The sequence below is a fragment of the Camelus bactrianus genome, chromosome 15, assembly GCF_048773025.1.
Source record: "Camelus bactrianus isolate YW-2024 breed Bactrian camel chromosome 15, ASM4877302v1, whole genome shotgun sequence".
In the NCBI taxonomy this organism is placed as follows: Eukaryota; Metazoa; Chordata; class Mammalia; order Artiodactyla; family Camelidae; genus Camelus; species Camelus bactrianus.
In genome coordinates, this window is record NC_133553.1 from 51,821,532 (window position 1) to 51,837,063 (window position 15,532).

At 40.2% G+C, this 15,532-nt stretch overlaps 2 long non-coding RNA genes across 2 annotated transcripts in view; both read right to left on the reverse strand.

The window, feature by feature from the left end:
* Positions 1-3,466, reverse strand: part of LOC123615925 (uncharacterized) — a 67,060-nt gene extending 63,594 nt beyond the window's left edge. The window contains exon 1 of the long non-coding RNA XR_012499098.1: positions 1,256-3,466. This is a non-coding gene — a long non-coding RNA (uncharacterized LOC123615925). The remainder of the gene's footprint in view (positions 1-1,255) is intronic.
* Positions 3,467-3,594: 128 nt separating this feature from the next.
* LOC123615926 (uncharacterized) lies at positions 3,595-14,843 on the reverse strand. Its single transcript, XR_006723735.2, has 3 exons — positions 11,168-14,843; positions 7,964-8,027; positions 3,595-7,781 (listed from the first exon to the last, which is right to left on the reverse strand). It is a non-coding gene; the product is annotated as an uncharacterized LOC123615926 (long non-coding RNA).
* Between the last annotated feature and the right edge of the window lie 689 nt (positions 14,844-15,532).

A 15,532-nucleotide genomic window follows, 5' to 3' on the forward strand; every position in this document is an offset into this window, starting at 1 on the left:
TATTCAACAGCTACCCATGCAACCTTTATGTAGATATAAAACACATCACTCCTCCTGTCCTCTGTATCCCCAGACCTCTGGCTTCGGCAATGTCTTCTCTATTCCTCTCTTGTTCATTTGCAGGGACCCCAAAACCTGGGCTCTCTTCACCAAAGAAAGGGGGTGGGATAGTGGCAGTGGTGGTGGTAACTCCACTACATGTATCATTTTTCTCTCTTGAATGCCCCCCCCCTAGCAGACCATGTAGCAGTCAGAAGGATGGAGCTGGGAATCACAATTTCTGTGAAGCCATCCCAAGGAGGTATTTAAGTTTTCAAAACAAAAGAAAAATGTTCCTCCTGGGTGAAATTCTGCTATAATTCTATGAGAGCAGTGGCTTTCAAGCTTTCTTGGTTGAGACCTTCCATAAGAAATACATTTACATGGCAACCCGGTTACCTACCACACATCAAACATGATAGATAGCTGATAGGTGGAAGAGAGAAAGAGATGTAGATACACCGTACCCTCATTAAAATTCTCCCTGATATTTTCTTTTTTTTTTTTTAATTCTACTTCATTTTTTAATGAAAAACTTCTACTTGACTGTAACCTGTTAGGTTGATTTCATGACCCACTAATGGATCTTAAACTGTGGTTTGAACACAATATCCCAAATGAACGAGCATTTAAAATGACAAAATTTTCTTCCCACCACAAGTAGAGAGACAGATCTTACACTGACACACACATATGCCCACCTGAGGCATCATCTGGTCCACAGAGCAGATTCTGAGCCAGAGGAGTAGTTGAAGGGAGAAAAGAAGAAGAAAATGAACTCCTCTTCCCTCTAGGTTTCATAAGCAGTGGGGACTCACTTGACTTTGGCAATGCTCAACATAGGCCATCAGTTCACATGGTGACCAGTTTATGTGAAAGAGCTCCTTGCAGGTGGAGGGACTTGAAGTCAGCCAAAGGTGGAGCCTGTCCAGGGCTAGATCACAGTGACTCAGAATGTGACTGCAGCAGCCTCCAGGGATGCAAGCAAAGAATCCAGTGGCCCAGGAAGTACAAAGAAACGCAGGGTGAAAGAATACAGTTAAGCAAAATGAAGAATAATGAGACCAGAACCACAGAGAGGGCAGCTCTAGGGGGTCAGTGTCAACATAGAGGAGGAGAGGCGGCTGATGGAAAGCACAGAGGGAGGAAGGACCTCAGGGACAGAGACCAGCTGAGGAGAAAGGGAGAGAAGCTGTACAGGTGAAGTGGTACTCACCCTGTTCCAGAACTGGAAACTGTGGGTCTTTTGGGAAATTAATGCAGTTTCTTACAGATGTCAATGCATCTTTCAACTATCAGCAGCTGTCCCCTGAACTAGAAAGTCCACTTGGGAACTTGAAGACCCCTGATATTTTTGCAGGATGAGACCTCATTTCTATGGATGGCAAAGACAAATGATGGTCCGTTAAGCCTGCCAAGCTTGATGATGATGATGACAATCATGATGATGACGACAATCATGATGATGACAACGATGATGGTGATTACAATGATGATGATAAATATTGGTTTTAGCAAGAATTTGAAAAATAATATTCCATTTTGGCTAGCTACTTTTCATCATCTTTCCTCCAAGGACATACATCTTCTCAAACAGGGGTTTGAGGTGTGCATTCATTTTCTTTCCCTGAAGTTAAATTTATTTTCACTGATTTTTAAACTCAAGACAGACTTGCTGGTATGTTTACACTGTGGTGTTTATTTTCAGAGGTAGAACTGCAATAAATGAAAAATATTTTCCCTTCAGTGAACAAGGAAATATTACACTTAGATATTTATAACTATGACTGGTTATTTTTTAAAACACAAAGTCAAAAATATTATAATTATTATACATTGCTAACAGTAATTTTCTGAGTGTTTCTAGTATAAAGACTGAAAGTAATATTCATGACATGAACTATACTTCAAACTGAATATGGAATAAAAATGGATTTAAATAACCAGAGCGAAATGCATATCTAAGTAGTAAGTGCAAATCAGTTTAGCTGTTTTATGCTAGAGTTACTATGATGGGAAATCACCATAATAAAAGTAATAAAGCTACTATTTTTTGAGTGCCTATTTTATTCCAAGCATCATGATGGACATTTTATTATGTGTTCTCTTATTTAATACAACAAACCCAGGAAGTAGGTACTATTAACCCTATTTTGTAGATGAGGAAACCAATGCGCAGAACAATTATGTAATCTGCCGAGGTCACAGAGCCAGTTAGTGGCCAAATAGGACTGAAACCTGTATTGCCTGGCACAACTCTACAAGTGTCTCATGCTCTGACATCTCCTCCATCTCCGTGGGGGAATGACATGCAGGTGCTTATTCTGGGTACAAGGTTTTTGCCCAGTCAGAAGCCATCATCTTAGAACCTGTCAGAGAATGCAGAGGCAAAGATTCTAGAGAGTCAGGTTCTATTGCCAAGAAGTCACCAGACTGTATATTCACTCATGTGGAATGCAAGCTGAACTCACGTGGGTTTCAGAGGGTTTCTTTTCAGAGAGCTATATTCTCAGAAGAGGCTTTTTATACCACTACAATATCTGGGGAGCCTGGTTCAGCCTGTGGGTTCAGATGGCTTTGGATGTTCCCCTCAGCAGACTGCATGTTCCTAACAGAACATTGCATATAGCATAGAATGGAGGACACTTGGGGTGTTGTGGGTTGTGGTTTGGAAACTCAGAAGGGAGGAAGGCAACTGACATGGAGATGGAAGAACAGGTGTTTGGTAGACAAATGTTTGCTGGGCCATGCAGACATAATGTGACACAGAGAGGAATTTTAACAAACAGACTTTGCTAGGTTCCTCCCTCTCTGCACACCTAGTTCATACTGTAGCCATCCATGGTGATGGCACCTTTCCTGGAACCGGCCTTCCATCTACATTCTTTAGGCAGTTAGGAGGAAAGTCAGAGGTTATTCCTGAGTCCTTTCAGCCTTGATTGTTTTCAGCTAGAAATAATTTACATGCCAAAGAGACATTTTGGGGTGGTGAATTTTATCCCCCTAAAGGTCCCCCCCAGCAAAACACTTCAGAAGTGGCATACAAGGATTCACTCACTTTCCTCCCAATCCCTCATTCCCATAATTTCATCTTAATCTCCCTTCCAGACTCCCTTAGGACTGAAAGCATCTCCCGTTCTCTTTCCTAGAGGTACCTCCCTGCACTCAAAAGCACATGCTCAAACGAGTGCATCAAGATGTTAGGTCTGATCTTCACTGTGCTCTTCGTTCACAGGAGGGAAAGGGACTGAGGACCATTCTCCATCACAGCCTGCATAAATTCCTCAGCAGCAATGAGGCATTCGCTGATAAGGAAGCAAACTGGATACCTAAAATAGGTCAGAAAAGTATTATACCACTTGACCAAGAAGACATTTTGGGTCACAAAGCTCTTTGTTTTAATACTGAACTCCAATTTTAATGAGCTAGTAACTCAAGTTCCTTGAATTTAGAACCTACATACATTTTTTAATGGGCGCTGTCCTCTCTCAGAAGGAACTATCTCTAGTTTTTTGCCATAATTATGGGATATGTGAACTAATCATGATTTCTTATGTGAGTGGTAAGAGAATAAGATTTTAATGCGCAGAGAGGGGAGAAACAAAATGGAGACCAATCTTCTAAATTTAACATAAATGGAATAATAAACAGTCATGAAGGGAATTTTGAGGATACAGTAACTTTTATTAGCTTGACATGCTGACTGAGAAAAGAAATAAAATGCATTTTTAAAAAGTGACTTTTAAGGAAGAATAATTTGTTTGCATAAAATATGATTACTTACCCTCATAAATGTTTATTTGAATTTATTGCACTATAACCAAAGCCAACTGCATCAGCCACAGCAGGGAAACCCAGTTCTGAATTGCAAAACAAACCAAAGGTGTGGCTGGGAGCACATCAGCACCCCATGCTGACTCAGAAATTTCGGCAGTTAAAATTCTGCTGATTTTCCAGGATCATAGGCTCTAATGAGGCTGAATCCTTTAGAAATAGGGAAAAAAAATATAACTCAGACTGGGCCCACCCCTCCCAAAAAGAACACCACCCAGAAGAGGCTGGTCAGCACCTTTCTCAGGTTCACCTGAGTTTTCAACCCATGGTGCACATTAGAATCTGTCAGCTGGCAACCTGACGCCAGATCCAGCAGCAGATGCCATTTTTATAGGTTAGCATTTAATGAAGTTTAGAAGAATGTAGAGCAAAGTTTACATGGGCTATGCTCTCCAACTCATCTGTCTCCACCATTTCTTCTTTTCCTGGGCTCCTACCTTTATTCATTTACCTACCCATCCCTATGGGCCCTGCTGAGGCAGGAGAAAAGGGGGCATGGCACCATTAAAAGAATGACACAGCCATTGAGGCTATGACACAAATTGGTTGGAACCAACTAGACCCAAAATGGCAGAAGATTCACCATCCAATAGACCTTGGGTCCTCATTATAGGCTCATTATAATACATTAGCATGCTAAATAACATACCCACAGGGGCCATGACAGTTTAAGGCTGACCATAAAAGCCAAAAAGTGGGCAGTGGGTCCAATTCCAGGAAACCCCCACCCCTTCCCCAAAATAGTTGGAGTAATTCTCCCATTTGTTAGCATATGAAATTACCCAACCCATAAAAACTAACCACTCCCACACCCCTGGGCAGCTCTCCCTTCTGAGACAAACCACATTCTGTCCATGGAATGTGTAACTCTAAATAAACTTGCTTTCATTTACTATGGCTCACTCTTGAATTCTTTCCTGTGCAAAGCCAAAGACCCTCACTTGGCAAGGCACATGCCAGGGACTCACCCAAGGCCTAGAACATGACCATCCTCTCACACCCCATTCCCTGCGACTCTGGGATCTCTGGCCTACACACCTTGCCTTTCCAGGACTCATGAAATACTACTCTCTTGATATCAACAAGCTGAAAACTGTAAGCTGTTAGGACAGCCGTTCACATTGTCTCCATCCAGAAGGAGAGCGTGCAAAAAGGACCCCGACAAATGCTTCTACACTAATTTTCTCACTCGAGGCTGCTCAAGGAACCACAGCAAGTCAGAGGTAGAGGGAGACTCAAGATTTAGCCTCCCCACTCCTTAGTGCACAGGCCTTCCAAAAATCCTAAATCTACCTCTACTCCTAACCAACTGGATGCTTTATAAGAATTTACTAATGAAGGATGGAAGAGACTACTAAGGAATGTAGTCCTTACACTTAGACTTTCTCCTTAGAATGGAGAAAATGCAGAAGGATGAGGGTCAGAATGGGACATCTTGGAATCATGCAATCATGCAGAAAGAAAAATTATTTTCATACCGGTGATCCTCCATAATTGGACAACTTATTTACCTGGTATGATCAAGGAAAATCTCTTTAATACTGTGATTTTGTTTTTATATAAACAGGAAAGCATGACTTTTGGTGTCACCATGTTACTTCTACTATTTAACCTTGTCACACAGAAAACAATATGAAAGAGGGACAGAAAAAGGGATGGAAATAAAATGATAGAAATAATGAATCTCCCAATGTTCCAAGAACTGGGCTTGGGGAGTTATATGTGGTTTTGTCATAGGATCCTCACTGCTCCTCATTTTAGAAATCAGGAAACAGGAGTCAAGTTGGCCAAGGTCACCCAGCAAGTAACAAGGTAGCTGGCCCATATTTGATCTTTTAGAACTGCTGACCGATTACCATGTCAATTTCATTTTTTTTTTGAATGATATTTCATGGTTAGGCTTTGGTTTTTAAGGCTGAAAATAAAAACACAACATATTTAGTGCGACATTTCCATTTACGTGGGCAATTTCCATTTCCCTTTCATATACCTGGTTAAGGCCTTAGTGGCCCACAGTCACTGAGTAGCCACAATTTAAAATCTGATTTCCAAAGCTCTTTCTTTAGAACGCAACTGCGGAAGACAGAAGGAGCAGATGTCAGTGTAAATGCCACTGCATTGAGACAATTACTGGAAATGTAGCCTACAAGAGGATTTTTCTGAACTCTGCTGATGAACATTTCAGTTCTCTCATTCCCTTTGGCTACAGAGGAACTCAGTTTTAGTGAACAAATTTCAGCTTCTCTCGCAGAGACCTCTTCCTCCAGCGGTTTACTTCTCCACTGAGAGCGTTACCAAATAGCTCAAATATAAGGGCTGATAACTGTATTCAGGACATATTTCTGGACACTATGTTATGACTGTGTCCACCATAGGAAGTTGGTTTTTGTCTTTTTAAAAAAAAATCATCATAAAAGTATCTTCACAGCATGAAACCTGAGAAAGAACTGAACACCTCACACAGTGTGTCAAGAGGAGAGTTAACAAAAAAATTGCAAATATTTTATTTCCTCATCATTTCCCTAAGCCCTCTTGTTGTCCAGACCTTTCTGGCCTTTAAACCACAGGTAGATTCTGGCGAAGCTTGAGACAGATGGCAATGTAGAGTTGCTGGCAACTGAGAAAAATGTGAGTAATATCAAGCATCCACCTTGTAGCTTCAGAGGCTCATGACACCCTGGCTCCTTCCCGAAGCCTCAGGAAGGGTCACTTGCTGAAATAATTTTCTGGTTAACAAGAAATCTATGCAACATTTCATGCCTGGTGTTTCAGAAGCCCCCTCTGAGGGATCTACATTATGCATTTTAATTTAGGTCTACGTGTTTCATTTTTTAATAGAATGAACTGTGCATAACAACACACTTCGCAATATGAAATGAAAAGCCCTTGATACAGTTCATCTACTGGAAGGATTTAACTCTAAATCCAGAACAAATAAAGCAAAATCAACACAGCAGGACTCTAGCTTTCCTCTTCCAACATTTGGTAACTTGTTTGGGCATGGAATGAGGAAAGATCTGGGGCACAGAGGAAGTGGAGGAAGCAATAAAGCACATGAATGTTCAAGACATGCTAAGGAATCCTTAATCTCATCTTGAGTCAGTGACCTTTTATTGAGCATCACATTGTGTAAGACATTGTCTTGAATCCCTTTTGGTCATTTTGCCACATTTGCTGGAAATCAATCCTTTTGCAATTAGCTCAGATTTCAAATAACCTTTGAGAAGTTTTTTCACCATTGCAGCATGTCAATGGGGATTTCAGATTCATTTGAAAGCACAGCAGGAGGGCTAATTTGGAGATAATAGACATTTTCTCTTTGTATTCAAATCCACAAGGTTTTATAGAGCTCCAGGAACTTGTTGATTAATTAACACAAATTTTCTAACAAAAGCTCTGTCCAGGAGTGTGGCAGTGATCTTGAAGAGCCTGCACTCATTCCAACGTCTGACCCAAGAGGAGTAAGATTCATAGCGTTTAGCTGGTTTGCCTACAATCCCACAGCAGGCAGAGGAGCCACCTTCAAACATGTCTTCCGATGGCAGTGATTCATATTTGGCAACTGATTCTCAGTGTCCGTCCCAAAGACCCTGGAAAGGTGGGAAGCACTGAAGATATTGAGTGGTTCTAGGAGGCGGCCTCCTACCCCTCCTGCTCTCAACTGGTAGAACCTGAAGGTATCGTGTCCTCTGGCAGACGGAGCCATTTCTCTAAGAATTTGGATGAGTTGACTAGTGGGTTTGGGCAAATGACATGTCTTTAGAAATGGTTTTGCAGTTCAGCCGGTCAGGAACATAATTTACTTCTATCTACAAACCTGGGAAATTACAAAAATCTAGCATTCAACTCTCAGTTCCTTTTCCTTTGTGATGTTCATGAAAATCCTTTTCCTGACCCCAGAAGGTCCTCTGCAATCAGAAAATCATTGTTATTTTTCCTTACTACATTAGTCTAAAAGTTAAAGAGATTGCAATGAGACTGAAAAGAGTTCAAATCTTCTTTCTGATTCCAAACCCTAGTCATTCAAGATCTAACTCCAGTGAGTCGTCACAAAGTCTTCCCCAGCCACATACAGCCCACACTGACTTACCATGGATGTTAGCTGCAGCATCATATACTACTCAGGGCTCTTCCTAACCTGGTTTCTGTAAAAACTGAGAGTTAAATAAAAGAATAAATATGGAAGCCAAAACACCAACTTTATTACCAAGTACTTTAGCTAAGACTAACCCCTAGATTTATTTAGGCAGACTTTCTCCCAGTCTAGGCAGCCCCGGACCTGGGCAAGGGGTACAAACATGCCCAGGTAAAAAATACACTTAGGAAGAGAAGCATTTGGGAGAGCCCACGCTATCTGTGAACAAACTAGTTCCCAAGAGGAGAAAGAAAGATGGAACCATCTAGAGTATGTTTCACCAGTCACATGGGTCACTCCTCCCCTCCATGGGGGTGGAGTGAATAAAAGGGAGAGAGAAGCCTGGAGTGTGCTCAGAAAATTTTCACCTCAAAAAAGCCAGAAATGGGGAAAAAAAACCCACTTTTCTCCTCAAGCACATAGCTCTGCATAGAATTTATCTGTGCATACTTGTTTGATACCTATACCTGGATTTTTAAGCTTCTTCAGGACAAGAGCCATGTCTTACATGTCTTGTATCCCTCACAGAAGCAAGTGCAATGCTAGGTAAAGAATGAGTATTTAATATATATTTGTTAATAAATATTTGTCTTTGAAAAGACTGATAATAATAGCAGGGATTATACAAGGTTAACTCTTCACATTTGTGAAAAAGTTTACCTTAGAAATTCTAATCTGTTTCATCAATAGGTTGGCCAGTGTGCACCTGGGTCCCAAGTCAAAGCCTCATCCAAAAGACCTGAGCTAAAACCATGCAACCTTATTCTCTATTATAACAAAAACAAAGCAAAACAACACAAACAAACAAAAACTCTATTTTATCATTCAGAACACATTAGCACTCAAAGACCTTGAGTATAATTTGGTGTAAGTTCAATTGTCACATAGAACCTAAATGTCTGTTTCCCCTTAATGAAATATCTATAGAAAATTTTGCAAGATTTGGTTGAGAGAAAAAAAGAAATACACATCAAATTGCAGGCAATAAGAGCCGGAAACTTCTGCTTAAGGTGTAAAAAGAGGTAGGATATACTCAAATTCCTCCAAGTCATTTGATGAAATCTAGCAGTTATGTCATAATCAGAATGAAGAAAATCTATACACTGAAGAAATGCCCTACCAGCACACCAAGCAAACTGTGGGTGTAAAATTCTTGAGTGTTTACACACCATCTGCCTAGATATTAAAAATGCAGTTCTAGGCATAAAGGGAAGCACAACAAATTAAAGAAACTTCTAAACTGGAATGTCCTGAAATTGAAACTCTCAAAGTTCCTCCAAATAGGAGCAAACAAAGTGAAGCCTTCTCTCCGAACAAATACGGATTGCAAAAGCATTAGTGAAGCTGTCACACATATATTCGCCAGTGTCCTCTCCCAGGAAGAGGTAATTTCTAAGTATTCCTAGAAGAAAAAATTAATGCTACCTGGAGACACATGCCTGCATTGATCCACACTAACCAAGGACCTATCTTCTCAGAGGGAAGATCTGTAACTCTCAACCACAATGGACCAGAGACAGTTGATAGAGAAACTCTGTAACAGCATTACACCAACGGTATTGGGGTTCTGTCACCTACAGGGGAGCGTGTGAGGAACACCCTGAGAAAGTAGCCTTCCTAGACAGGGGTCAGCTATTAAGTGCTCACTAGCCAGTCAGCCTTAGGAAGAGATAAAGTAGAAAGCAGGCTCATGGACCAGCTCCAAGAGAAGTCACCAAAGCTTACCCAAACCTCTCCAGCTGCTATTTTTTTTTTAACTTAATGAAGTCATTTAATCATTTCACTTAATGGACACTCATATTGTCCTTATTAGGTGTCAAGCAGGGTTCTAAGTGCTTTAAGCCTCTTAACAAGCCTGTTAGATGATACTCTCTCATTGTCTCTATTTTGTAAATGAGCGCAGAGAGACTAAGTAACTTACCTAGGGTCACACATCTCATAAGTGATTTGAATGTAAACAGTTCAGGCTCTTAAATCCATGTGACTGTGAATAACCCAACAACCCTCTTGATCATGATCATCATGGACAGGTCCTAGTTAACTCTCATCGAGACTGGTAATGTAAAATGTTTGTCTACGTACTGTCAAAAAAAGGACTATAAAAGCAATATAACATTACTATTTATATTGTCCGTGAATGGAATATATTAGAATATATTAGAGTCCCTTCTTGCAAGTAACCTAAAAATGTCTATAGGACACTGTCTATAGGACTGTGGTTCTCAAACTGTAGCAAGAATCCAAATCACTTGGAAGGCTTGCTCAAACTCAAATTGCTGGGCCCCACTCCAGATTTTCTGATTTGGTGGGTCTGGGGTGGTCCCAGGAAGTTGTGTTTCTACAACCTCTCAGGTGCTGCTGAAGGGAACCTGCCTTGGCCAGCTAGGCCTGCCACAACATAATGCCATAGACAGGATGGCTTTAACAACAGAGATTTACTTTTCTCACAGTTCTGGAGGGTGGGAGTTCAAGATCACAGTGTTGGAAGTTTTGGTGTCTCCTGAGGCCTCTCTTTGGCTTGCAGTCCTCACTATGTCCTCTCATGGCCTTTCCTCTGTGTGTGTGCATCCCTGGTGTCTCTCCTTCTTATAAGGACACCAGTCATACTGTACTAGGGTCCCATAGGGGCCTAAGCTTAACTCAGTCACCTCCTTGCAGGCCCTACTTCCAAATGCAGTCACATGGATTAGGGCCTACCCATGTGATCACATTTAATTTTCTCTCTTTAAAGGCTCCATCTGCAAATACAGTTACATCCTGAGGGATTAGCGGTTGGTATTTCAACATATGAATTTTGGGAGGGGGACACAATTCAACCTGTAATAGCACCACACTTTGAGAACCACTGGTCTAGTGAATGCAACAACAACATGTGAAGGGCATGCCCCAGCCAGGAGCCCCAGAAGGGCAATCGCCCTTGTGTGTCAACAAATTAAATGTGTTCATTTGAATCTGTTTTCATTGATGAGCATTACTTATGCCTCTCACTCCAAGCCCCACTATGCTGGCCAGGGTAGGGCCCTCTCAGACCCTCACCAGCTGTCTTTCGGTTTTTGGCTTGGAGGAGGCCAAGGTGCAACTTTCTTCAGTTGTCCCGAATCTGGGTTCATCTGACACCAGCCGCCTAAGTTTGACCCCAATGAGATCAAAGTCGTATACCTGAGGTGCACCAGTAGAGAAGTCAGTGCCACATCTGCCTTGGCCCCCAAGATTGGTTCCCTGGATCTGTCTCCAAAAAAGGTTGGTGATGACATCGCCAAGGTGACTGGTGACTGGACGGGTCTGAGGATTACAGTGAAACTGACCATTCAGAACAGATAGGCCCAGATTGAGGTGGTACCTTCTGCTTCTGCCCTGATCATCAAAGCCCTCAAGGAACCACCAAGAGACAGAAAGAAGCAGAAAAACATTAAGCACAGTGGAAAGCCAATCTAAGGTCTCATAGATGCCACTAGATGTGGACTATCATCCCTTCTCTATCTTTTCTCTAAACTTTGAGGCTCACATCCATAAAGCTAAGAAAACCAATATCTCCATGAATTTACTTATGCAATCCAAAAATCAAGCTGTTGCTGATAAAAGTAAGACTGCCCTTAAGAGTGAAACTTTAATTATAAATAAAAATAGATCAGGGTAGACAAACGTAAGTTCACCTTAAAGAGGGAAATGGTTCCCTATCAGTTCTTTTATGTAACAAAAATACCATAAACTGGGTGGCTTATAAACAACAGAAACTTATTTCTCACAGTTCTGAGGGCTGAGAAGTCCAAGATCAAGGTGCCAGCAGATTCAGTGTCTGGTAAGGGTCTACCTCCTTAAAGATGGATGTCTTCTCATTGTGACTTCACATGGCAGAAGGGCAAGGAACCCCTCTAGGACCATTCTTATAAAGGCACTAATCCCACTCATAAGGACGCCACCCTCATAACCTAATCACCTCCCAAAGCCCCCACCTTCTAACATCATCACCTTGGGGGTTAGGATTCAACATACGAATCTAGGGAGGACATAATCATTCAACCCATAACAGTCCCAGACCTACAAGTCTTGATTTTCATCAGGTTGAAGCTATTTAGACAGCAAAATGAATCTGAAAGGAGGCAAACTGGTCTTAGAAACATGGGGGAGGAAGGCTCCTAGTAGCCCATGGCATGGGACCATTTCAGCAGCATCCAGGGTCCAGTGAAGCACTTGGTTGGTCCAACTTGAATACCAATCCACCTGACGTGCTGTCTCCTTTCTGGAAACATACGCACTGAGATATGCCAACAGAGCTAATGACATGAAATATTTGAGTCATAAGTCCGCTAGTCTTCTTTCCATGGTCATGAAGCAACCTTCTGATAATTTGGTTTCTCATGCACATAACATGTCTCCAGGGAAAACATGCCTGGTCAGGCCAACCAGGAATTTCTGGTCCCATGGTAACTACATTTCTCAAAGTAAATTATTAAGCTGGCATTCTCACTTTATACATCAGCCTGTTGAGAGCTTTCTTTTCATGCATGGGATCTCCCTGAACTCGTGTCAACTCAGGAATACCAAGAAGATCTCAGTTTCTGAACTGAGCCAGCCTCTGGTTCCTCCAGGTATATGCCATCTTCAGAAGCCCCCTAGTGACCAGTCACCTAGTTGTGCAGCACCCTGAGTGGATGACCCTGAAAAAATAACTTTGTGGTTGAGCAACAGGATCTTACTTAAAGAACAAGTAAAGCATAGACCAAAAAGGACAGACTTTGGAGTTAGACAAACTTATGGTTAAATCCTGACCCTGCAACATACCAGCTTTGTTATTTAATCTCTAACTCTCAATTTTCTCACTTGTAAAACAGGGGGAATGACTATGTTTTATATCAGTTGTTCTAAAAGTGTAGACCCTGGATGTCTTTGTTCAAGCTGCTATAACAGAGAACCACAGGCTGGATGGCTCATAAGCAACAGAAATTTATTTCTCACAGCTCTGGAAACTGGGAAGTCCAAGATCAAGGCAGCTGCAGATTTGGTGTCCAGAGAAGACCCACTTTCTAGTTCACAAACAGTCGTCTTTTTGGTGTGTTTTCACATGGAGGAAGGAGCAAGGGAGCTCCCTAGGACCCTTTCACGAGGGCACTAATCCCATTCTTGAAGGTGCTGCCCTCATGACCTAATCATTTCTCAAAGACCCCACCTCCTAAGAGCACCACATTGGAGATTAGGATTTTAGCATATGAATACTGAGGGGGGAATACAATCAGTCTACAGCACTGGACCAGTAGCATCAACATTTTTAAGAATTTGTTAGAAATGCTAAACCAGAAGTCTAAAGACTGAACCCAGCAATCTGTAATTTAACAAGCCTTCCAGAGGATTCTAATGCTCACTAAAGCTTGAGAAGCACTGATATAGATTGCTGTAAAAATTAGATGTCATGTGGACAAAGTGTCTAGTACAGTGCCTAGCACAAAAGCAGATATTCAAGACATTCTTACGGCTATTATTATTACAATCACAGGAAATCTGCAGAATGGAGGATTCTCCCATGATCTCACCACCATAGTAACTATTAATTTCCATTTCTTACTTATTATTTTTAAACATATAGTCAAGATCTTTGTATTTGTTCAATTTTTATAGATTTTTCCTTCTTTATTCAGTAGCATAAATATTTTTCATATGCTGTATAGTCTTCAAATTTCAATGGCTGCCCAGCATTTCACCAGGTAGACACACCATAATTTAAGTAATTATTTCCTTAGTTTTGTCCTACTATGCTGCTTCTAATTTTTCAAGAGACATCTTGGGCATACAACTTACTCTTTTCCTTGGAAAGCTTCAAACTCCTCAACAGAAGAATATCGCACCCCAGAGAAGGAATTTGTGTGAGTGTTCTTATGAAAGGTCTACAAAAAAATTATTATGCCAGTATTTTCGTTGAACTGTTCACTACTAGAAATGATATTCCTCAGTATTTTATTAGGTAGAAAAATAGCATTATTAGAGATTTTTTTAAATTATTACCAAGTTTGAAGATTTGTACTTACTAAAAAGTAATGTGAATGTATAAACTGTTATTTGAATAGTTCAAAGAAACTCACAGTTATTTTCTTCTGTAAATCTATATAAATGGATGATCATTTTTAAATCTGAAAAACTGTAATTCTGAGCTGGTTAAAAACTAATGGATTTCTGTATCCTTTCATGTGAGAGAATATGTAAGTAAACAAAATTGAAAACAGATTCCTTTTACAGTCTTGTGTTTAAATATTTAGATACCTAGTGAATTTTACTATTGATAAATAATTCTAAATCTTGCCTTGCATTAAATTAATATATGCAATATATGAACAAAATTGAAAACAGTATAATGTTAATATTCATATTATCAGTAAAGGCAACTGTATATTATAAAAAAATAAAAACATGATATTTAGTTGCAGTGTAATGAATTTAAACATGGAAGGAATTAAGGTACTTACATCTGCTTTTGAATTACTATGCTGAGAATATATATAAGCTGAAAGATTAGTATTCTTTTGCTGCTGTTTATCACTACCAGTAAGAAGGATACTGTGACTGAGAATGTGGTTTGATGTAATTATAATTGGACAAATGTTTATTCCTACTTGTTATTTTGCTAAGGTCCTGGAATTGTACATTTTGTTTATCCTCATGATATCCTCATGATAAAAATAATATAGTGCTCACAGAGGAAGAAATATATAGATAAAGTGAATAGACTAGAGCTCAGAGATATACATACACACATGCATGCACACAACACACATACAAAGGCACTGGCTTTATGATAAAGATGGGTACCAGAAAGCACGCATTGTTTAGTAGGTGTTGTGTAGATCTCTTACCACCTCAAGTGTTACCACCTTGTTCAAACCACCATAATCTTTCACCTTCACTCCCATCAAAGCCTCCTATCTGGTCTTCCTTTCTCTTATGATCCTCTTCAGTCCATTTAACAGTAATCCTGTTAAAACAGAGTCAAATCATGCTTGTGTTTTTATTGTTTATTGTTCTCAGCTTTACTGGGATAAAATTTGACATGTAATATTGTGTTAATTTAAGGTGTACAGGGTTGATTCAATACTCTGATACATTGCAAAATGTTTACTACCATAGTGTTCATGCTTGTGTTTTAAAAATCTGAACAACTTATATGAAGACACAAAAGAATTCTTCTGGTCCAGTCAGATTAGGCAGAGAATAATAGCTAATAATTATTGCACATTTTCTATTATTAGGCACTATTTGACTTATACGTAATCTTCACTTAAGATTCCACATAATCAATCACTTAATCTTCACAATGAACCTATGAAATAGGCACTATTATTCCTCCCATTTAAAGAGGCACAGAGGTGAAGTGATTTACCAGAGGTCACAAGTTACTTACCTCTCTGTGCAGAGGCAGAGCTGGGAATTTGAACCCTGGAATTCCAGCTGCAGAATATTTGAGCAAGATTTGCAACAGATAGATTTGTTTACTAAGACTTTTAGATCCTCCAAGTAGTTTTAATTAATTAGAAAACT